Below are 24,975 nucleotides of genomic sequence, written 5' to 3'. Positions count from 1 at the left end.
TTCTGGACAACACTGACCAAGAGCAAGGAGGAGCAAATGTTCAGCCCCAGCAGCAGGGAGGAATGTCCTCCAAATGCATTTCCAATACAAAAGCTGAAATTAGAATGAAACTTTACCGTGCATTTTTTACGATGTGTGTCTTAGTCAACTTCTGTATTTGCACAGACAACGGGAATCAGTGTTTAATATGGGCATGGTAAAAGGAGAAGGGAAAGATCCTTTCTCTGCTGTGTCTTTGAATCTTCAACTTCCTTGACATATCTGGCTTTAATCTCTTGATTATGAGATAGACATTGTCCTCTTCCATTTCTCTTTGACGTTGGGTAAGAACTGTTTTGTCCTTGGACTCGGATAGACCTGAGCTCTGCCATTTATGTGCCAGGTGACCTTGGGCCTCAGTTTCCTCTTCAGAGAAATGGGATAATAATACCTACCCTGTGGGGGGGGTGCAATGAAGATTCAGTGAAATAATTAGGTGTAGCAGAAGAAAACAATATATGGAACCCTATGAACCCAAATGGCCTGTCGCCAGTCAGCCTTCTGAAGGAGGAGGATGGGGTGGCTATATCTGTTCTAGGAAGGGTAGAAGAAATCTCTTTCATTAGATAGACTGGTGTGGAAGAGAAGAGGGGGAGTCTGAAACTTTAAAGCTTCTACACAATCTTTTGTGCTGTGTGGAGGCCACATCCTGGTATATTTGACAATGGATTTCAACAGAGAGATTTTTTGTGTTTATGAATATGAAGATAGGTCCAAGGCTAAATTGCTCTGCAAAATATAGGAGGGTCTGAGGGTGAAGGAACCCATGCAAGCAGAGGATGGAGGAGATGGTCTTGCAGCTTCTTATCCAGCAGGTCTGGGGTGAGGACTGGGAGCCTGCACATCTAACAAGCTCCCAGGTGATGCTGCTGCAGCAGGTGCACACGTCACCTTTAGAGGAGTGAGGTCTTAAAGCATCTGCCCTAACATATCGGATAGGTCCCTAGCAATGAAGGGAGATTGCGTTCTCAAACATTCCCATTGGCCAGATAATTTATTCCATTTAGCTTTCGATATGAAAACACTCTGTAACCCTAATGCATGCTAACTCATACTGTTAGCATCTACACAGAAGCTCTCATCAGGTGTACTAATGATAACTAGTGTTTCCTTTTAAAATATTCTTCACATGCATGGAAACAAAATGGGGCATCAAGGAGAACAGTGCAGGGATTGTACACTGATTCTTTGTGATCCTTTGGTCTCATGTTTAGGGATTTTTTCAATATTTTGAAAAACAAAAGAAAGCCCATGTGTGTGGGGGGCGTGTGTGAAGTAGTGGGGAATAGGGAAAAAGGCTCAAGGTCAAAGCTACAGTGAAGTTTGTCCTCGTGATTTATCTCTATCCAGGCTGTCTGGTTAATTGGCTCTCAGGTGGACAGGCTTGGATCTGAGCCTGGAAAGAACTCAGACTTCAAGTTCTTGCCTCCCAGGGTGATTGTAAGTATCTGCTAGGTAGAGAAAGTAAAGTGTCTTAACTTATTAAGTCTTTGCACATTTAGCCAGTATTTACTGAGCACCTATTATGTCTGAAGGAGTAACACACAGTGAGTAAAGTAGATGCTGACCTTGCCCTCATGGAGCTTAGAGTCTAGCAGGGTAGACAGACACAAATCAATTAAAATAGTAAATGAGTACCATGTTGCAGATGCAGCTTCTGTGCTGCTCAGAGCCTCTGTTGCCTGCCTAACAGCTCACACTTACGATCTCGTGCAAAGGCTTGCCATTGTGGAATTGGGATTGCCTCAAAGTCTATGTCCCCCTCCCCCCGGGGAGCCCCCAGTCTCTGATTGACTGATGCGGGGCTACGAAAGACCAGCTCCCTTTGTCTCAAGGCAGGACAGACTCAGTGGTTCAGTTCCTGCTCCAGAGCTCCCAGAGGGTCGAGGCTTCATGTCACCTGCACTACAACTTTGCTCAGCTTTTCTACTTCCTGTCCTACAACCCACACTCCTTTATAAGTTTCTCCCAGGAGCCTTCCCTTAGGAAGCCAGTCAATTGCACAAGAATCCCCAGGCTGGCTTCTAGGGAAACTGACCTGAAATACAAGGTAATTCCTAGAAGCTATGAGGGCTATGAAGACATAGTACAGGAGAAGTGTGGCAGAGGGGGATCAGGGAGGAGGGTTTTATTTTGAACACTGTTTTATTAAAATTAATTTAATTTTATTATTATTATTATTTTTTGTCTGCATTGGGTCTTCGTTGCTGTGCGTAGGCTTCCTCTAGTTGCGGAGAGCGGGGGCTACTCTTCGTTGCGGTGCGCGGGCTTCTCATTGCAGTGGCTTCTCTTGATGCGGAGCATGGGTTCTAGGCGCCCGGGCTTCAGTAGTTGTGTCACACGGGCTCAGTAGTTGTGGCTCGTGGGCTTAGTTGCTCCATGGCACGTGGGATCTTCCCAGACCAGGGCTCGAACCTGTGTCCCCTGCATTAGCAGGCAGATACTTAACCACTGTGCCACCAGGGAAATCCCAAGGGTCTTATTTTAGATCAGGTGTCATGGAGGGCTTTTTGGAGGTGGGGGCATTTTGAACTGTGACCTGGCTGGTAAGGGAGAGTGTCTGTGCACTGACCCAGGGGAAAAGCGTTTCAGGGAATAACTGGCAAATGGACCTCAGGAGGAAATGAACTGAAGCCTGGAAGACAGCCCGAGGGTGGAGTGTAGCAGATGAAAGGAGACTGGAAGGAGATACTGTCAGAGAAGCAGCCACGGTGCCCTTTTGTGTAAGTCAGGGAAAGGAGTTGGGTTGTATTCCAAATATGATGGGAAGACATTGGAGGGGGTGAGACTTGATTCAGGTTTCAACAAGATCACTCAGGATGCTGTCTGAGGAACAGATGATAACTCAGTGCCTGGCAATAATAGCTGCTGAATAAATAGTAGCTCCACCAGCAGCTTAATTCCCATCCATCAGATGTCTTAGAGAAGCTTCCTGCATTAGGAGGGAAATTGGCATGACTACCCTCCAAGGGCTATTTGAAACAAACTATAATTCTATGACCTCTTATGCTAGGACACCTGGGGCCACATGACTCACTAAGACTTTTTGTTTGATTGTGTTTCATTTACTGGAAAAACTGAAAAGACATAGTTTCAAGTACATAGTTTCCAGATTCTTTTATTGATTTTTTTCTCTTTTACTGACTTTTAAATATGGAAGGATGAGATACATTTTGCAAAGTGCCAATACTTGACCCCATCAGATTGTGATACAATATGACTTTCCTTTTCTTTGAGTATTTAGTCTCCAGGCAACTGGCCCCTCTTTGCTCTCCACTAAAATTTTTTATTTTAAACAAATTCTATTATGTTTTCTAGTTACAGAAGGACGACAACCTATTATAGAAAAAATTATAAAATCCAGGCAAGTTCAACTATTATTAAAAATAATGGCTGAGATTTATTGAGCACTTACTATGTGCCAGATACGAAGTTTGGCATATACTTGCATTATATCATTTTATTCTCACCGTAACTCCAGGAGGTAGGGACTATTATTATCTCAGTTTTAGAGAAGAGAAAACAGTTTGAGTGGGGTCAAGTAGCTTGCTCAGCTAGGCAGCTAGTAGGTGGCAAAAATAAGTTGAACTCAGGTTACCTGACCCCAGAACTTGAGCTCTTAACCATTCAGCCAGTGTTCCACCACTTGGATGAAACATCATAGGTGTTTGGTACATAGCCTGCCATGATTTAGTATATAAGCAATATGCATGTGCATAAATATGATTTTGTCCAATTTTATCATCCATCACAAATATCTCATTTCCAACCAAAGGTACGGATATGTATGTGTGTGTATGTGTGTATATATATATATAAGTATATACACACACACATATATATGTATATATATACACACACACAGAATAGTATATAAACACCATGAGATGGTGGTCTTATTCCCTCATCCCCCCACCCCCACCATATCCCTAACATTTAGAACAGTGCTTAGAATGAAGCAGACACTCAGTGACTATTTGTTGAATAAACAAGCTAAATAAATACTAGCTCAGTCAGCAACTTTTATCTATAAATATGTAAGCATTTAATAATCTGATCCTTCCCTTGAAGCAATCTATCACAAACATCCCTGACATCCACTACTTTAGCAACACCTCATTTTTAATGCCTCTGCATGGTTATCAATGGACATTTTCAGTTCTTTTTTTTTATTACCTCTTGGGAGCATCTTGAAACATTCTCTTTCATTGGCCTCAGGAATTCTGCCCTTTCCTGGTTTTCCTGTGATCTCGCTGGCTACTCCAGTATCCTTTGCCTTCTCATCTTCCACATTCCTCTCCAAGGGATGCTGACGTTTCCCAGGGCTTGAGTTGGGTCCTTGTCCCTGCTCTCTCTTCACACTTCCTGGGCAAGCCCATCTACATCCTTATCTTCAATTAGGACCTTCCAGACGCATGCTACGTGCTCCACATCCATTACTTTCTCTCATTGATTCTTCACATGGTGCTCTGAGGCCGGCACCATCCAACTTGGAAGCATAACGTGCCTGCATGACTTCGCAAGTGTCACACAGCTGGAACACAGAAGCGCTAGGATTTTAAGTCAGATCTGTCTGATCAAAACAGAGGAGCTCCCTCCTCTGTATTCTCTAGAGCACTTAACACAGAACGTCTTATACTCCTTAATAACTGCTCGTTGAAGCAGTAAGTCCTATGTTTTAATCCCCAAGGACTACTTTTGTGAGCCATTTCTTCTGAGTAAAAGGATTCTGTCTTGGATTCTCCATTTCCACTTCTACTTTTCCTCCCAATTCTTCCTCTTCCTTTTGTTTTTGCTTTTGAACCCTCAAGCCTGATAATTGGAGATTTCCACCCAACTGTAATTGGAGTTTTAGTGGAATTTCAAAGTCTGTCTTGTAACTTAGGAGCAGTTAACATCCACTAATTGAGTTGTGGCTGCCTAGAAAGATCCTGAACTTAAGCCAGTCAAATCACTGCACTCCGCTGGATCAAATAATTAAACCAGGGATGGCGGCTTCAGAGAAGCTGTTTGTCGCTGCTGATTCAGCACCTACTACATTTGGGGGGTCAGGTGGACATCGAGAGGCTTCAGCAATAGCACCACTACGCGGCCCCCTTTCCTCTCTCTTCCCACTGTCGGCCCCCCTACGCCCACGTGGATGCAACATCCCACCCACAGAGACGGTCCATGGTGAGGAGGATGACTGTGGAGGCAGGGGCTGGGCTTTGGGGATTCCAGGAACCACATAGAGGTTACACTGGGTGACCATCCAAAACCACCCAAAGCAATGTGCGACAAAGTGAGACATGATGGTCCTCGTGGGATGCCATTAATGCCTTCCTTCAGTTCAAATGGAACTTGCTGGGTGATTCTGAACATTGGGAGAAGCACTACATCCAAGTACCTCTTGGGATTAGTGTTGACAAGGTCTCAAACGAGAACCTGAATATCAGAAAACCCACTATGTACTGAAATAGTCTATTCTGGGCTGTCCAATAGAAACTTCTGTGATGATGGAGATGTTGTATATGTATGCTGTCTGATCCATTTTCCACTAGCCACATGTGGCTATGGATCCCTTGAAATGTGATCAAGGCAAACAAAGAACTGAATTTTAAATTTTATTTAATTTTAATTAATCGAAATAGCCACATGTGCAGTTGCCTCAAGGAAAACAAAGGCATAAAAAAGAATACCTGGAAAGTGGGTCGAAGGTTAAAAAAAAAAGAATAGTGCTAGATAGTGGGGAGATAACAAGGAGCAGACACTCAGCTTCCTGACCTCATGAAACTCTTGGTCTAAGGGAAATGGCAGATACTAATCAAATTACCATGCAAATAATTAACTACAGTCATGATAAATGCAACAAGTAAAAGTTCAGCATGCTGTGAGAGCACAGAGTAGGAGTATTTCCCCTAATCTAAGAGGGCTGGTAGCTGTCTATTCTGTTGGTACAGGTACAGGTACAGGTCTATTCTGTTGCTACATCTCTTTCTCCATCATCTGTCACTCCTGTTTATCTCCTTATCCCTCTTCTTCTCTGTGATGGACTGGATTTTGTACCCCTAAAATTCACGTGTCGAAGTCCTAACCCTTGATACCTCTGAATGTGACCTTAGTAGGAGATAGAGTCTTTAAAGAGATAACTAACTTAAAACGAGGTCATGAGGATGGGCCCTAATCCAATATGACTGCTGTTCTTATAAGGGGAGGAGATTAGAACACAGACATGCACAGAGGGAAAGGAGATCATGTAAATACATAAGGAGAAGACAACCATCCACAAGCCAAGGAGAGAGGCCTTAGAAGAAACAAACCTTGCTTTATACCTTGAGCTCAGATTTCTAGTTTTCAGAATTGTGAGAAAATAAATTTCTGTTGTTTAAACCACCCAGTCTGTGGTACTTTATTATGGCATTCTGAGCAGACTAATACAGTTCTCTCTCCATCCTTCCACCCATCCATCCAACCACCCATCCGTCCTTCCATCCATCCATGCTTCCATCCATACATCCATTCATTCAACCACCCATCTATCCATCTGTCCATCCATCCATCCACACATTCGTCCATTCAACCATCCATCCATCCATCCATCTAGTAATTATGATTTCTTTTTATCACGTCATAAATTGCAAATGCTACTGGAGGATCATGTTATTTTCTTATATTCAACACAATGTTATTACTAACTTAAAATTGACATTAATAATGATGGTTACTGTTTCTGACCTCCCAGCTTGAGCTAGGTCCTTATTTCTAGGTTAATCTTCCCAACTAGCTCAGACATGTTAAGTAAAATAGTCAAATCCATGCCTCTTTGCCTCTCAAAGTATTTGACGCTTTATCTCAAAGAGACCAGGAGTTTATGTTCCTTCATACTTACTCAATTTTATTCACAAATGCCTCAAACCAGGGGCAGGAGTGATTATACATTGTCTCTTTTGCAATGGGGAAAGAAAATAAATAACCCACCACTTCACAAAACCCTGTTGGCCCTCTGTATCTTAAAATACTCTCCCCCTGTAATACTCTGCCACTGTTAGGAAAAGATAGGAAGTATGATGAGGAGCATGGCTTTGGAATCAAATAGAACTGGGTTCAAATTCCAGCTCTACCATTTACTTACTACCTTCTAAGTAACTAATGCAGGTTACCGAACCTTGTAAATTTTCTTAACTATGGAATGAAGGTAATGGTATCTATCTTCAAACATATCCATCTGTTGAACAAATATTTTCCAATCGTGAGTGCTGAGTATGTGGCTGGCACTGCACTAGATGGTGGCAGTTGAGCAGGGAGCAAGGCACACATGGTCCCCACCCACCCAGAGATGTGGTCTAAAAGAAAAATCAGATAGTAATCAAATAATCATGCAAGTAATTAACTGCATTCGAGATAAATGCAACAGAGGAAAAGTATGGTGAATTATGAGAGCACATAGGGCATTTGAAGAGGTGACAATTATTCTGTGATCCAGAAAATGAGGAAGAGTTGGCCAAGGGGTAAGGTTCATGAAGTGCCTCCCACACAGAAGAAGCATCAGACTTGAATGTCCAGGAGGAGCTTGGTGTGGTGGCCAGTGTGGCTGGATCAGTGAAGCTGGGTGGGAGTCGGGGCAGGGAAGGGCCGCCCAGAACACAGCTCCCACAGTGGGTAAGGGTGGATTGATACAGAATCTCAGCCTGGCTTTACGGTTTTGTCTTTATCCAAATTGCAGTGGCAATGATATCGATGGCAACAACAGTAACGGCTTTTACCAAGGCTATGTAATAGGCTTCTAAGAGCTTTACATATAAAATCTTATGTATTTATCCTCAAGACACCTAGTGAGATGGGCAATTCTATTCTGCTAATTGTATAGATGAGGAATATTTAGCTTTTGCAGATTTAGAAACTTCAAGGTCACGCTATTGGTCAGTTTGGGAGCAGGCACTTGAACTCAGGTCTGTGTGGCTTCAAATCTTAAGCTTTTTACCACTACTGTCTGCCCTCTGCATCCACAAGTTTTGCGTCTGCAGATTCAACCAACAGCAGATAGAGAGGGCCGACAGTAGTCATTGTATTGAGCCATTGTATATAAGAGACTTGAACATCTGTGGATTTTGGTAACCACAGGTGCTCCTGGAACCAATCCCCTGCAGATACCAAGGACAATTGTTTTCATACTGCTTCCCATGTAAGGAAGAGTCCCTACTGTTACTACTCCTATTTCTATTACTGCCCGTTCTACTTCTCTTCTTCCTCCTCTACCCCCTCCTACCACTTCACTACTATTACTACTAGAACTACCACTTCTACTACTAATTTTACTTTTACTCTTACTTTGACTATATGTAATGTTAAAGAAAAAATTATTCATGACACTTGTTGAAGACAGTAAGGCAGACTCTATTTAAGAAGGGCCATTGGATTAGGTGTAAGAACACCTGTCATGGGGTCTTGCCATGCGGGGAGAGTTTGGACTCAACATTGAATACAACAGGGCGAGTAGAAATTTACTACCGAGCAGCAGAGTGGAGGTCAGTGGATGGAACATTACTAAAAGGAAATATCTAGGGTAAGGAGGGTTCTGGCTAAACCAGCCTAACAGGCTTCTTGCTGAAGACAGGCCAGGATTTCAGACGTTACCTGGGGGATGGTGGAGGATGAGGAATCCAATTAGATATTGAGGGTGATCAGATATGAAAGATGGAGAATTCTCACTAAACCAACTTAGCAGGATTCTTGCTAAAATCTGACAATTCAGAGACAAACGTGGAAGGCCCAAAGTCAGGCCTAACTGAAAAGGAGTTAAATGGAGCCTGAGTAGAGTTGAGTCAATGAGAGAATCTTTGTCACTGATACATTAACTTCTTTCGAATCTACTATTTTATTATTTCTGCTACATCTACTACTATTTCTCTATTTCTGCTACTTTCAATTCTACTATTTCTACCACTTCTATGTATGAGTCTATTTATCATCATCATCATATTCCCCCCAGTGCTTCCAGGAGTTGAAATTTTAGTCACTGACGATGGATATAAACCTGACTTTTGCAGGAAAACTCTAGATGAGACATAAAGCATTCTCAAATTGATATGCATTAGTATAAACATAAGTAAGCAAGATAAAGGGCATTATCTTAACATGTAATCTTGCATTTTCAATACTGAAGTGAGAAGGATGACTTTTTTGGTTTTGTTTTACGTGGTCTTGCCCTTATTCTCAACACATCTTAATTAGAAGCTGTTATTGTGCAAAGCACCTTATCCCCAAGTCTAAAGCGCATGGTATTCTTGGACCTGAAGTTTCTGCCTGCCTTACACTTCATTTATCCAGGTGGTTACAAGGTTTTAAAGCCTCATTTCAAAGTCAAGGATAAAAGCGCTCCATAATTTTTCTTTCTCCAAAAGGCTATGCAGAGGACAGAGCCTGGGGAGAGGGAAAATGCTACCATAATGTAATTATTTTTGCAGTTGGCCGGTCAGAAGGCGCCACTGCCCAGATTGAATGATGTAGGAGGAACATTCTCACGTTGATTCGTACATATGGTTAGGATATTAAGAAACAGCAAAATTCCCATTTGGGGTGAGGGAGTGTGGAACCTGGGATCTAACAGACAGTCTACTACTGGTCCTAGGATGTAGGACTTAAAATACTCTGTGTATATTTTGGGGAAATGTTTTTTTTAATTTAATTTTTATTAAAAATAGAAATATAAAACATTAAAACACAACCATATCAATGAAATCAAAGTCTCCCTCCCACCTTGGTCTCCCATTACTCTTCCCACGGACAACCAGTGTTCATGGTTTCTTATGTATTTTTTAATAAATTTTCTATGCATTACAAGCATATGTATGTCAGTATATCCTTTTTTTAACATAAAAGGGATAAAACTAAGCACACTGTTCTGTATGTTGCATTTTTCACTCACTATTTCCAAATAAATAATGCAGATCTACCTTAATCTCTTTTTTTTCTCAAATAGGTGTATACTGTCATCTATAAAATGGGACAGTCTTGACCCGCTTTATAAATTTAACAGCACTCCTGTTGATGAATATTTAGGTTGCTTCCAGTCTTTCTCTTTTATGAACAATGTTGCTATAAACCTCTTTGTGCATATATCTTAATGCAGGGGTCCCCCACCCAGTCGGCCGTGGACCAGTATTGGATCTCAGCCTGTTAGGAACCAGGAGGGGGTGGTGAGCGGCGGCGAGCGAGCGAAGCTTCATCGCTCCCCATCACTCACATTGCCGCCTGAACCACCGCTGGCCTTACCGTCTGAACCGTCACCCCCCGACCCTGTCCGTGGAAAAACTGTCTTCCACGAAACCCGTCCCTGGTGCCAAAAAGGTTGGGGACCGCTATCTTAATGCATTTCTGCAAGGATAAATGTAGGGGAAGGTAAATTCCTGGTAGATCATAGGATTTGTATCTTACAGTTTGTATAGTTGGGGCTAACTTGCCTTCCCAGAGGCTGCCCTGCTTTGCACACTTCGGTCAAGCTCTCCTCAATAACACCGTCTATTATAAATATCTTTATATTTTCCAGCCTGTGAGGCGAAAATTAGGGTCTCATTGTTATTTTAATCTACATTTCTTTAATTATGAGAGAGGTTAGGCATCTTTTCATATGATAATGAGCCATTGGATTTTTTTTTTTTTTTTTTTTTCCTCCTGTGAACTGCTTGCTTGAGTCCTTTGCTGATTTTTCTACTGGGACCTAGGCCATTTTGTATTTCTTTGAAAGAGCACTGATTCGATGAAAGAAATTGATCCTTCTATCACTGGTGGTGCAGAAGTATTTTTCTTTCAGCTTATTATTTTTCTTTTGACTTTATTTATTATGGCTGGGCAGAATCTATTTGTCCTGATTTATTCAAATTTCCATAATTGTTCCTAAAGGACAGCTGGTCCTTTGGATCTTGCACCTAATGTCTTCTTAGTTCTTTGATTCATTCATTCAACAAATATTTATTGAGTTCTTAGTATGTGTCAGGCATCGTTTTAGGTTCTGGAAAGACAAATAAAATAATCACAAACCTTTGTCCTCTAGGGGCTAGTGAGGAAAATGAGATAGTCAAAAAGGAAGAAAAGTAAAATAAATTGAATGTTCAATGATGATAAATGCTAAGGAGAAAATAAAGCAAGTGAAAGGAATCAAGGTCTCATGGGGTTGGGGGGGTAGGTAGGGTGACAATTACAAATTTTCAATTTTCAAAACCTTATTGTGAAGGTGCCATTTGATTAAAGATGTGAAGGGGACAAGGAAATGAGCCACATGACTATCTGGGAGAAAAGCATTCAGCTAGGAAAACAGCAAGTGCAAAGGGAGCATGATAGGAACAGCAAAGTAGTCAGTAGGAATTGAGGTCAGAGATGTACTGGGGAGGAGGGCAGATCGTTGGTCATTGTCATTGTGAGGGTAGGAGGTGGGAGACCAGTGTGGAGGCCACGGTTCTAATCCAGGTAATAAATGATGGTCGCTTGGACCAAGGTGGTAGCAGGGGAGGGTTGAGAAGAGGTGGGATTTTGGATGTGTCGTGGAGGAGGAGCCAATGGGCTCTAGTGAAGGATGTATATGGGATATGACAGAAAGGGAGGGGCCAAGGGTGGCTTCAGTTTTGGTCTGAGAAATGGAAGAATGGTGTCTGCGTTTACTGAGACCGGGAAGGGAGAGATTTAGAGGCACATGATCAAAAGTCCAGTTTTGGACATGTTAAGTTTTAAATGCCCATTACGACATCAAGAGCAGAGGTTGAATAAGCAGTTGAACATATGGTTCTGAAGTTCAGGAGAGAGTTCTAGGCTGGTAATAAAATTTGGGAGTCTTTAGCTTAGAGATACTGTTTAAAGTCATGAGGATGAAAGCACTAGAAAATGAACCTAGATAGAAAATAGAAAAGTGGCAAGAAAACCAGGAGTATGTGGTGTCATGGCCAATAGGCTCTGATACTTAAGGTGAATTAGAGGCAAGCATAGGAAATTGTGTACCAGGCAGAGGGACCAGCGTGTGCAAAGGCCAGGAGTGAGGAAAAGCATGGTCTAGATCAGGATTGTAAACTGAGGGTTGGCAGACCTCATTTGGCCCACTAATATCTTTTGTTTGGCTCATCCAGTTTTTTGTTTGTTTGTTTTAGTGGCATTAGTTGCCAACATTTGAAAATAGGGAGATTTCACATTTAAAACAAATTCGGAAACCTGTCATCTCTTGAATAATGTGTATTTCACAACACTGGCTCACATTCCCCCAGAGGCAAGAACTGGCCATTGCTAAGTGGCTGCTGCCCACTTCGAAAGCACTATGTGGTTTGCTGCAGGAGCCCCCTAGCCTGCCTCATTCATTTGAGTTCCGGGTGCAAAAAGCTATGTCCTTCAGCTTATAAACTGGAACTTCTTTCAGTCTGGGCTCCTCCTCACCCCACCCCAGGACCAGGTGTGGTGGCTTCCGTTGGGAGCACCTCCAGGCTGGGGATACATCCTGATTCTGTGACTCACTGTGCCATCTGAGTCAGTCCTACAGTTAAGGTGACTGACTGTCCGGGTTGACCCAGAACTGGGGGGTTTCCCAGGATATGGGACTTTCTGTGCTAACACTGGGAAGGACCCAGGCAAACCAGGACAAGTTGGTCCCCCATCACTCTAAACCCACCTGGCCCTCAAAGTTGAATGGTAGACATCAAAAATCCTCATGTTTCTCCCTAAGATACTGACATGCTCTTTAAAACTGGTAGAAGGTGAAACTTGAGAGAGAAAAAAAGACTAGCATTTGAAATCAAATTTTTATAATAGTGAGAAATTACAGACAAGCCTTGATGATGATGATGATCATTATTATGATTACTACAGTTATAATAATGATAGATGACACTACATGCCAGACCCTGGAGAAGCCCCATGAGGTAAGGACTGTTATCCCCCAGTGCAGGTGGAGAAGTTGAGTCTGTCAGTGTAAGGTCACAGGGCTGGTAAGTGACAGAGCCAGGATACAAACCCAGGTCTGTGTGTCTCTGAAGTCTGCACAATTTTGATCAGTGTCAAAAATCCAAAAAGAGACTTCTTTAGGCGGCTGCCGTTGTCTGGCTTGGTCGCATGCTGGACAAAGCACCTACCCCACAGTCCTCCAGGTCAAAACTCCCCAGCAAACGCCACCCTGTGCCTCAGAAGTCAGCACCCAGCGAGCCTGGATGAAAAGCCACCTCCTTCCACAGCGTTCTAGTTAGCTTGTTTTATGCCGAGTGGCTTAATATCCTGGCAACACAAGCCCTGGCATTTTATTTCCCCTGTTTTCTGAAATTTGCAACCAAATGAGAAGCGGTTTGGGCTTCTGATTATCTAAACCCCCTCATCTGCAAAGCAGAGATAGGATCAGAGTTAGCCCACGTGGCAGCTGCTCTCTTTCATGGATGTGGATTTAATTAGGCTTCTGTGTCACACAGGCTTGGGAGAGCTGTCCCTTCTGTTGAGCTGATGGAAGTTTACTTCCTTCCTCTCCTCCTGGGTACCACAATGGGTGGGGAGAAGGAAACTGTTTTTCTTATTCTCTGAAGCTGAGCTGTGAGTCCCAAGGATGGGCCTCTGAGCTTTTTCTTTTGTGCAAGTCATTTGACAATTTACATAGAAGTCAAAGTCATGTGGAAGCCCAGTCAGAGATAACAGGGGCCTGAACGCCCCTTGCATGCTCCTTTTGGGGATTCTGACATCACTGGAAGTCCAGGAAGTCTATCAGACCCCTCTGGTGAAAAATATGCTCCAAATGGCTTCAACACTTTGATTCTACCCACCTCCTCTTTTGTACCCAAAACCTTGGGCCTCTGCAGCAGACACATCCCCCAGCCCCCAACTTTCTTTCCTTCACTTGACTAAGTTCCACTCGTGCTTCAAGAAATGCCGCTTTTCCAGGGAAACCATTCCCAATCCTTTCAACTAGGTTAAACCCTTCTGTTTCCTGGCCCCATGGCACACACTGTAGCTACCTTCCCTTAATACCCTTCCCAGCTATAATTTGCTTAATGTCTCTCTCCTAGTCTAGAAAGCTCTATCCAAGAATAATTTTCAAAAAGTTAAAAACATGACTTTCATGCAAATATCAATTGAACACATGTCAAGATTTTATTTCTCTTTAACAAAGGAATTGGTAAAAAGGTAAAAACGTATTCAAAGAGCATTTTGAAGAACTGGGTATTTATAGGCATTTTGAAAAAAAAAAACGTTAGAATAAGATTGCTAGGTTAGATGCAAAACTGAGTAATGTCCTGTAGGATAAGAAAACTGTAACCTCTAGGGCTGCCTTTTCAACTGCACAGAAATCTACAAGGTGACATGTAACTTCATAGTATTTGGTCTCTAATCAAAGAAAAAAAATAGCAAAACCAACACAGATGCATTCTCTAAGAGAATTAAATAAATCTTGAGTGAGCAGAACTGTTAAACAGTGCTCTGTAATGATATTGAGAACACAGGCTATGTTTTTTGACCTTATTTCTAAATTTTAGATAATTTTTCTTAACAGCCCCTTTTGTGGTGGTGTTGTATCATCTAACCCAGGACTTGGCATTGGATTTTTACTGTGATCAGGATCCAGTGGAGACTTGTGAATTGCTTACTGACACAAAAGAATACTATGTAGCAAATTAACTTGAAACCTGTATTAGTCAGCTCAGGCCGCTAGACTGGAAGGTTTAAACAACAGAAATTTATTTTCTCACAGTTCTAGAGGCGAGAAGTCCAAGATCAAGGTTCCTGTGATTTGGTTCTGGTGAGAGGTCTCTTCCTGGCTTGCAGAGAGCTGCCTTAGTGCTATGTCCTCACATGGACTTTCCTCTGTGTACATACACACAGAGAGAGCTCGCTGGTGCCTCTTCCTATAAGGACACTAGTCCTATTGTATCAGGGCTCCACCTTTATGACCTCATTTAATCTTAATTACCTCCTTATTCCGAGAACAGCCACACTGGGAGTTAGGGCTTCAACATATGTATTTTGGGAGGATACATACATTCGGTCCTTAACAAAGCCCAATTTTGAATGGAATCAGGTGTGAGTCAGGTTTATTCACTTTTATACATGACAGACCTTCAAGTCTTTTCCTTGTTCTGCATAAACTATGCAGGCTTCATCATTCAGCTGGTGCCTATCTCGTGACTATTATCACTCTTCTGGATATACACAAGTTTGTAGAGGTCAGTATTAAGCAGTGCAATAAAGCTTTTCTCTTCTTATGTGGGACCCAGTAATATCTACTGGCTAAAACAGTGTAGCAAATATCTGTCATTTCTGTCCACTTATCCATCCTCCCTTCCTCTGTTATCAAATGTTCCTTTATTGTCTGAGGCACCACAACTTCCCTGCTCTCAATCCATGTGATTCAGCAGGAGTTTACTCTGTTCTTAGTTCCAGCAGTAGCCAAGAGATTCAGGCATAGCCAATCAGAGTATACAACCCCCAAACCTGATTGGTTTATGGCTGGACATGTGATTTGACCTGGGACAATCCAAGTCTTAACTAGGACTTTTTCTGTAGCTACCAAGAAACAGTCTTTGTCTTTTCTTTCAGGGATGCTCAGCTTTTATAACATAAACCTGAAGGAGCTAGTGGCCATTTGTGCAGCCTTGTGATGATATCTGAGAATGAGGCTATTGAATGCTGGCTTCCCCCAATACCACCAACACAACTTGCTGATAAGACAAAGTTGATTTTTACCACTAGAGGAGAGAGCACTACCTTGATAGAATCTTAGTAGCATCTCAGAGGAGCGAGGACAAAATTGAGATATTTATTGAGATTTTGAAGTCGATTTAAGGTGAATCTCTAATGTGGGGACTTTGTTAGAATTAGTAAGGATTGTGATATAATTATTTAGGATTGGTAGACACAGCAGAATGACAAATTCGAGATAAGGGTTCAAAGAGTCTTGGGTATAAACTATTGTTTAATGCTTTCTATTGAAGAATTGATGGGCCTTTCATGAAGTTCCTTGAATCAATAATAAAGTTCTTTGCAACTTTTATCTTGCTGGGTAAGAGTTTTCTGGAACAGTAAAATTAGGTCGATGAAGACAGGAAAATAGTCAAGTCATGATAATGTAGACAGTAAGCTGTGGCTATAGGTGGTGGAAGGCAGAAGGATGAAAGAAATGATTCCTGTTGGCATTTAAATTTCTGGGGGGGGGATAAATTAGAGCTTTGGGATTAACATATACATACAACTATATATAAAATAGATAACCAACAAGAACCAACGGTATAGCACAAGGAACTATACTCAATATTTTGTAATAACCTATAAAGGGAAAAGAACCTGAAAAAAAGATATATGTATGTATAACTGAATCACTTTGCTGTACACCTGAAATTACCAAAACATGATAAATCAACGATACTTCAATAAAAATAAATAAAATAAATTTCTGAATCCAGAAATACTGAAGCCAAAATATGGGTGATTGAATCACTTTCTCTTTGCATTAGAATTACACGTGTGGGGCTTCCCTGGTGGCGCAGTGGTTGAGAGTCTGCCTGCCAATGCAGGGGACATGGGTTCAAGCCCTGGTCTGGGAAGATCCCACGTGCCGCGGAGCAACAAAGCCCGTGAGCCACAATTACTGAGCCTGCGCGTCTGGAGCCTGTGCTCCGCAACAAGAGGCGGCGACAGTGAGAGGCCCGCGCACCGCAATGAAGAGTGGCCCCTGCTCGCCGCAACTAGAGAAAGCCCGCGCACAGAAACGAAGACCCAACACAGCCAAAAATAAATAAATTAATTAAAAAAAAAATCTTTAAAAAATGAATTACACGTGTGCATCCTTTACCATGCAACCACAACACCTCCTAATAAAAAATGTGGATTCTGTTTCTCAGCCCCACTGATGTTGGGCTAGTCACATGACTGGTCTTGGCCAACAGAATGTGGGCAGGAGTGATGGCTGCCAGTTCCAAGCAAAGACCCTAGAGCATTCGTATTTCTACTACCCATTTTAAGCTCCTGTGATCAGCCATGAGATGATCCTCCCCAAGTTGCCACTGTGGTTTCTGCAGGACCCCAGAGTGAAGACCCATGGAGTAGTCAGAACCAACCAGACGTCCTGAATCCAATCTGGTTCAACCATGTCCAACCTATATCTGCCAAAAAGCTGCCCCATGGACCTATGAGACAGAAAAACAAAGATTTGTTGTTGAAAGCTACTGAGATATGGAAGTTGTTACACATTAAAAAATGACATTCAGAGTTTACCCTTGGACTTTTAGGTATATGATCCAATAGATTCTCCATATTGCTCGAATCAATTGGAGTTGGAGTTTTGTTATTTATTAACTAGAAGAGTTTTCTCCATTAGTGTCTTTTTATGACCTTGTATCACTTTTTGGCTCACAGGAGCCTCTGTGACACCCCGGGTCTTTCTCAGGGAAATCACAGCCAAGCCTGATCCTCTCCATTCTCTTCTTGAGCAATTGATTTTTTTTTTTTTAACAAATTTATTTATTTATTTATGGCTGCGTTGGGTCTTCGTTTCTGTGCGAGGGCTTTCTCCAGTTCTGGCGAGCGGGGGCCACTCTTCATCGCGGTGCGCGGGCCTCTCACTGTCGCGTCCTCTCCCATTGCAGAGCCCAGGCTTCAGACGTGCAGGCTCAGTAGTTGTGGCTTACGGGCCTAGCCGCTCTGTGGCATGTGGGATCTTCCCAGACCAGGGCTCGAACCCATGTCCCCTGCATTGGCAGGCAGATTCTTAACTACTGCGCCACCAGGGAAGCCCCTGAGCAATTGATTTTTTAAAAGCAATATCTATCCCTGTTAATGCTTATCTTTTGGCTTGTGCCCAATGTTTCAGTCTAGTGAGATCTCAGTTTCTCAGTTTGATTCTTTCACTCTGGGGCTTAGCTGTCTCATTCAGCATTTTGTCAAACACAAATTGGATCAGCGGGGCCACGAGAGCCTCCTCCAAGCCCTTGATTTCTCTGTAATGATCTTGCAGTGTTGCACTAAAGACCAACCTCAAGATTGACCCCAAACCACACAAATGATCATCATTAGGCCAGGTATTCTAGATGAAGCCCATAGGACAGAAATATCTTTCAGCCTTTTTTTTTTTTGCCACCTTAATGATCTGAGAGAAGTTGAAATCAGGAGATATTATGTAGCAGCTGCCTGAAGCACTATCTTCCCAGATAATATTTTCCAAAGCTACCGCAATGGAGTGACCCACTTTTCAAGCCAGTGGGTTGGAATCTGTAAATCTCCTGAAAAAAATAAAATTGCCCAGCTCTTGAGTTCTAGTCCTGCCCATGATGTAAAGCAGTTGACCTTGAGTGAGTCACTGATAGCTTTGCTCTGACTCTCTGTTACCATAACTTAGATAGCATTTGTAAAGACCTCTTAAAGTTCAAAAGACCAAGGCAGATATAAACGTATCAATTTATTCAAACCTATCTTTGTCCCCCTAGACTGTTTATGTACAAGGATTTTAAAAATCTGGGGAATATACTTCATATCAGAGTTTCTGTAATACATCCCCGGATCCAGCAGTTCACTGTGCTGTAATTTTCCATTAGCTTGTGAATTTGTCCTGCTTATCTCTGGGCTTTTTGAGAGAAAGAATCAAGTTGATCTTGTTATCAAAATACCTGACATTGTTTCTGGCACATAGTGGGCACTCAGTAAGTATTTGCTTGGTTAAATAAATAGAAGTTGTTCTGAAGTTTTGTGTGTATGTGTGTGTTTCTGCATGTATCTGTGTGTGTTTGTGTTGGAACAGCTGGATGATGTTCATCATTTGCCTGAAGCACTGGATAATGTTAAATTTAAATTAAAATATACTCTAGGGTGACTACATCTTCAATTTCATGGTTGATTCCTTTGTGACTGACTTATTAAGCTAAACCAGGAGTTGAAAGCTAAAATACCTTGAGGGACCAGAAAGGAAACATAATAAACCAGGATGGTTAGGTACAACTGAAAAATATCCAGTATCTTCATGGGAATGGATACCCAGCATTGCTAGATATTCTCTTTTTTCAGAGTAGGATTTTAGTTTTAAAATGTGCTTTTAATAAATGTAAAAACTCCTGATTTAAAAATTTTTTAGAATTCAGAAGTGCTAAAACATAATTTCTAAAATATTATATGGGCCAAATAAAATATATCTGCAACCTAGAGCCAACTCACAAGCCATCAGTCTGAGAAAGGGAGTTAAATGTTCTACACCCGTAATGGTATCTTAGTTTGCAATGAATATTTAATTTACAATGAACAACCTTGGGTAATAACAAATACTGTGTTTATTGTTGAATAGTACAAATCCTATAAAATTGATAGAGATTCAATTTAGGCCCAATTTTGAGGCCTGATTTTAGATTTTAGTGGGCCTACATCACAAAGGGTTTCCCAGATAACACTTTACAGAAAAGATTATGGAATTAAAGATCAATTTTCAGCAATTTGCACTAGTATTTTACTAAATAAAATAGATACCTTGAGTCAGTTGTCTCCAGATAATTGATCTCCATTATGGTTGAAATAATGGAAGGTCTGTCACCCTTGAAAAGCTCCATATCACACCCCCTGACCTTGCCCCACCATGTTCTCAGTGGTTAAACATTAATATTCATAGAGGGAGATGGGTCTCTTAACTGCTTCTAGCTTTCAGCTCATCAATTATTGTTCTTGGTTTATCCCACTCAGTTTAGTAACTACTAGTCAAGCATGTCAAAATTCTCTTATGTATTTGCCAAGATAGAAACCGGAATCTCTCCTTGGAAAAATGACCACGTAATCAAACCCTACAACTTCCAACAAGCAGAAATCCATCTGAGGGTTTCATTTTATTAACCATTAATTGAAAAACATATTTAATATTCATGCCTAATTGACCCTAGGTACCAAATTTATCAAGCATCGTATAGCATTCTTTTTAAAAAGTACAACAAGATATTCAAATAACTCTGCAAGTAATGTCTAAAAGGACCACTGTATCTAGGATGTTGCCTCCCTACGAGAATTAAGAAAGAGAGAATTATAGGTTCCTGAGAATGAGAACTCCAGTGAGGAGAGAAGTGGTGGGAGAGGAAAGACAGAGTGGAAGTGACCAGAGTAAAAAAGGTAGGGTGCTCTCCCACAGCAGGGATCTGATCTTTATGCAATACCTGTCAATTTATAGAGAAGGGTGGGGATGCTCTATTGAGGATAATTTCAAGACCATGCACTAATTCTGAGGGATGGAGTGCTGTAATTGATTAGTAATGTCTGCTACAAGTATAGGAAGAAGAAATGGCACTACAAATGTACTGTAAAATAAATAAAACTGAATATTTACATAGGATTATCATAAGTTCCAATTTGCCTGGAGCAGTCTCAGTTTATGCCTGTCATAAATCAGTTAATCCCTGTTAGTTATGCACAGTACCCCTCTATTTTCAAGAGTGTCCTAGTCTGGATAGTAAGTTATCTATAGCCACTCAGGAAAGATTCTTGCATAATTTTTATTAGTTTATTTTGTTCACTCAAGAAATATTCCTAAATCTCTTCTGTTAGGCCCTGATCACTAATTATTAGCCACCGCCTTCTTTTCTGGGGCCAGGGTTTCCTCAATATTCTGCTCAAAATATCTCAACACAACACAGCCTTTATTTCTTTAGACACAAGCATGATTCCACACTTCCCATCTAAAGCACTCTCTGGTATATTCTGGAACACAGCCATGGGATCACACTCCTCAGCCACTCCTGTATCTCTGATAATTCTCCCTTTCTACCTTCCCAAAATAGCTACTGAAAAAAAAATCTCTCTTCTGAATGGAGCGCCTTTGTATTTCTGCCATACCAGGTATCCTATGTCAAATAATGTTGATCTCCATAAAGCCCAGATTAGCCAAAGACTAAGGAAGATATATGTCTCAGATTTTTTTCACAGCAGGTTCCTGGGAGTTTAAAATCTTGGATTCTGTCTGGATTTTCCAGCTCATTTCCCAAGGGCAGAGCCTGGGTCCTCTAACAAAAACACCCATCACAACTGAGGATCTTAGCTGGATTTGCTCTCATGGACATACCAGTCAATTTACTTGCTGTAACCAGGCTTTAAGAGAAGCCAGATTTCTCAGCATCAGCAATATTAACATTTTGGGCTGGATAATTCTTGGTTTGTTGTCTGTGTATTTTTGGATAGTTAGCAGCATCTCTGGTTCTACGCACCAGGTGCTAGTAGCACTCCCTCTCCCCCAGTTGTGACAACAGAAATTTCTCCAGACATTGCCAAATATCCCCTGGAGGTGAGGCAAAATTGTTACCTGTTGAGAAATACTGGGATAGGCACTCTGAATTTCAAGACAAATAAACCACACTTTCTGGTCTTGAGCAAGTCATATGACCAAGTATGTTACAAAACTCTAAGTGCCCTGTTAAGAATTTGGCAAAAGTATTGTGGGAGCCAAAGAATGAGGGATGAGTTTCTTCTTGGACAGTCAAATGAGCTTTACAGAGGATGTGCCTTTGGGGCTTCAGGTGATCATTCAATATTCCCCAGGTGGGAGAGAAAGGAAGGACATTCCAAGTAGAGGAATAGCCTGTGCAAAGGGGCTGAGATATGAAGGCAAATAGCATATTTGAAACAGAGTAAGAAGTTTAGAGGGAATGGAGTGATGGATACACTGGGGAGAGAGGGATTCAGGGATAGGAAGGGGACCTAGATTTAAGTCTGATTTGGAAACTTGCTAGGATATGGATCTGGAGTTCATTAACTGGGCAGCAGGGAATCACAGAAGGCTAATAAAAGGAATATGGCCAGATCTGGGCTTTAGAGCGATCACATGGGTGTTGGTTAGAGGCAGGACATCAAGGTTAACGACATTGTCTTTGGAATCAGGCCGCCCTGGGCTGGGATCTTGCTTCACCAACGAGTAGCATGCGGGACCTTGGGCAAAGCATTTCTTTTCCCTAAACCCCTGTTTCTTCCTCTGCAAAATGAAGATGATAATCCTACCTACCCACTGGGTTGTTGTGAGGATTAAACAAATTAATCCATGTAATGCGCTTAAAGTATCTGGATGTAATTGAAACTCATTAAATAATTATTCTTTTAAGATTGCCAGGTGGTGTGGGAGTTTGAGACTGAAGGCAGGGAGACCAGTTTAGAGGAGGTAATGAAACATGATGGGGACATGAGCTAGCACAATGATTGGGTGATGGAGAGGAGATTAATTAGCTCCCACCTGAACTGAGTTGACTCAAGAAACTGACATTCTCCAGGGTCCCAGCAGCAAGACATCCAGTTCTCCAAACAGATGCCCCATCCCTGGGGTTCCTACCACATCCAGCTGTGGACAGTCCTCTGCAGAAATTTTCTGCCACCTACAACGTCCCTGACAGTGTGAGCCTGTCATCTGAGAACGAGTTAATTCAATGAGGATCCATAGGTGGAGGGTACATCTTCATCTCATTCTGCCTTGTCTGTATTTTCCTGTTCTTTTCTGCAGCCCACCTTCTGTTCTGAGGAAGAAGGGCTACAAATGACCTGCTTCAGGACCAAATAACAGTTTAATAAAGTGGAGATTCATTAAGACAGTGCTGATCGTGACTGTAGTCTCCAGAATGGAGAAACAGCCCAGAGGATTTCGATTCTCTACCAGTTTTCTAACCTCAGTTTACAAAGCAGAATCAAGTTCTGGAAACCACAGAACAGAATGAAATAATGAAACTACTGGCTTTTAATCACTGGTGGAATCATGAGGAGTTAGTAGACCTCTAACATTATCATTTAGTACTCTCTTTTAAAGAGAAGTTTCTATATCAGTGACACATAGCCTGATGTGATTGCTATTTCCTTTCACTGTCGAAATGTATTCATCCAAAGGTATTTTTAAAAACAAACTATGTGCCATGACAGTGCCAGGTATTGGGAAAACAGTGATAAACAAGACCAACCTAGCCCTTGTTCTTGTGGAGCTTAACTTCAGGGAGAGCCAGACAACAAAGAAAGAACAACTAAGAAAAAATTCGTGGCAGTTACTAAAAAAGGAAATGAGCCAACTGCTCTTTATGTAGCTAAAGGAAATGGATCCCAATTTTACACGATTCTCCGGGTTTTTTTTTTCTTTCAGATCATAAACGTTATGAAGCAGACAGACAATTTCGTATCCACCTCTGGCAGTTTGGGGAATTGACTTAAATTGATTGAGTCATGGGTTAATAACCCAGAGTTATTATCACTTTCTTACATATCTAGGAAATCAGGGTTCAGGGGTAGAAAAGAGAAACATTCTTTATTTTAGTTTTTCCATAGTTAGATGAAGTTTGGTTTCTTAGGACATTTTGGAAGAACTTTAGTAATGATATTAAAGTAGGGGTTAGGAGTGTGGGCCCTGAAGTCATATACTTGGATACAAATCTGGGCTCTACCACTTGCTAGCTGCATAACTTTGGAAGGCTCGTTCACCTTACCATATCTCAGTTTGTAAAATGGGATAATAACCTACTTCTTAGAGCTGTTGGGAGAATTGAATGAGATGATACATATAAAGGCTTAGCAAAGTGTCTGACACATATCGCATATTTAAAAAAATAATATAGCAAAGAAAGGAGGTGTGTTATATTGCCAGGTGGGTGGAGATTACTGAACTGGTCTCTGAGCAGCAGCAACTGGGCAGCAGGGAGAGTAGATTCAAATGCAGCTTCGCTAGCTCCTAGCAACATGAGCATGGATGATTCAGTTCCCCTTGCTCAACCTCAACTTCCTCCTCTGCAAAATAGGGATGATAATGACCATCTTCCGAGGCTGTAGTGAGGATATCAAGAAATGTACATAAAGCATCTGATACGGAGGCTAGTACATATCACAATCCTCAATACATGCTAAGGATCACCATCATCATCATCATCATCATCACCATCATCACCATTGTCATCATTATCACCATCATCACCATTATTAGAGTCAATCGTTGTTTTTGCTGTTTAGCATGCTTTTTCCATTCCCATCTGCCTTAGGTTGTGTTGCCTAGAAGTAGAATTTGCAATAGAGTTTCTTATGCAAATGGTTTATTGAGGGATTGCTCTCAGGACAAACCTGTAATGGAGTTTCAAGGAATCAGGAGAGGCTGGAAGAGGAAAGGATGCGAAGAAGTGTTTTCAAGTGATGTCTAGCCTTAGCGAGCTCCTGCAGGCAGCTCTGGTGCATAGTAGCACAGAGTTTGCCCTATCCAGAGGCCAGGGAGCTGGGCTTTATACCCCAATATCAATCAGTCATTGGTCGCTGGCCATTCCCAGAAGACGGACCTAATTTCCCAGGCATGCCTGGTGAGAAGGCTCCTATCAGTAGCAAGGGGATCCTCCAGAGAAGGATGCAGGAAGAGCTGTTAACATCCAGCATCACCGCAGCTGGGAGATGGAGGCACAGGCCTTGTACCAAGGGTCCGGTTGGGACCCCAGTAGCATCCACTGTACTTTTCCTTTCCAATACACTTTGAATTTCTTCTGGGAGCCCTCTCCCCTACTCTCAGTCTGACCCCAGCTCCAAGGAGAGGCTTGTGACCTGGGACCTGGCCAAAGAGATTATGAGATTTGCCTGCCCACAGTGATTGGTTCAGGGATGATCATGTGATTTCATGAGAGCCAGTAGAACACGAGGAAACTTTTGCTAGGAATGCTGGGAGAGAGCTATTTTCTACAGATAATGCTAACAATTATAGTGTTATAAGCTAGACCAGCCAGGGACCAAACATGGGGTCTGAGAATGAAGATAGCCCAGTGGATGGTAGAGTCAAGTGACAGAGAGAAATAAGGTCCCTGGATCAAGACATGCTTGAAGTTTACTCTCCCCTTGCACTTTCAAGTTACATGAGTCCACTTTTTCCCTTTTGCTTAGTTTTATGAGCTGGGAGTTCTGGGTACCTGCAACACAGAGTCCTGACTGATAGCATTATCGTAATGGACCCAGGAGCACTATGTAAATTAGAAGCAGTCAATCAACTTATAGGATTAT

Source organism: Eubalaena glacialis, chromosome 13 (genome assembly GCF_028564815.1).
Source record: "Eubalaena glacialis isolate mEubGla1 chromosome 13, mEubGla1.1.hap2.+ XY, whole genome shotgun sequence".
NCBI lineage: Eukaryota > Metazoa > Chordata > Mammalia > Artiodactyla > Balaenidae > Eubalaena > Eubalaena glacialis.
The sequence above is the reverse complement of the archived record's forward strand: the minus strand, read 5'-3'. Positions refer to the sequence as shown.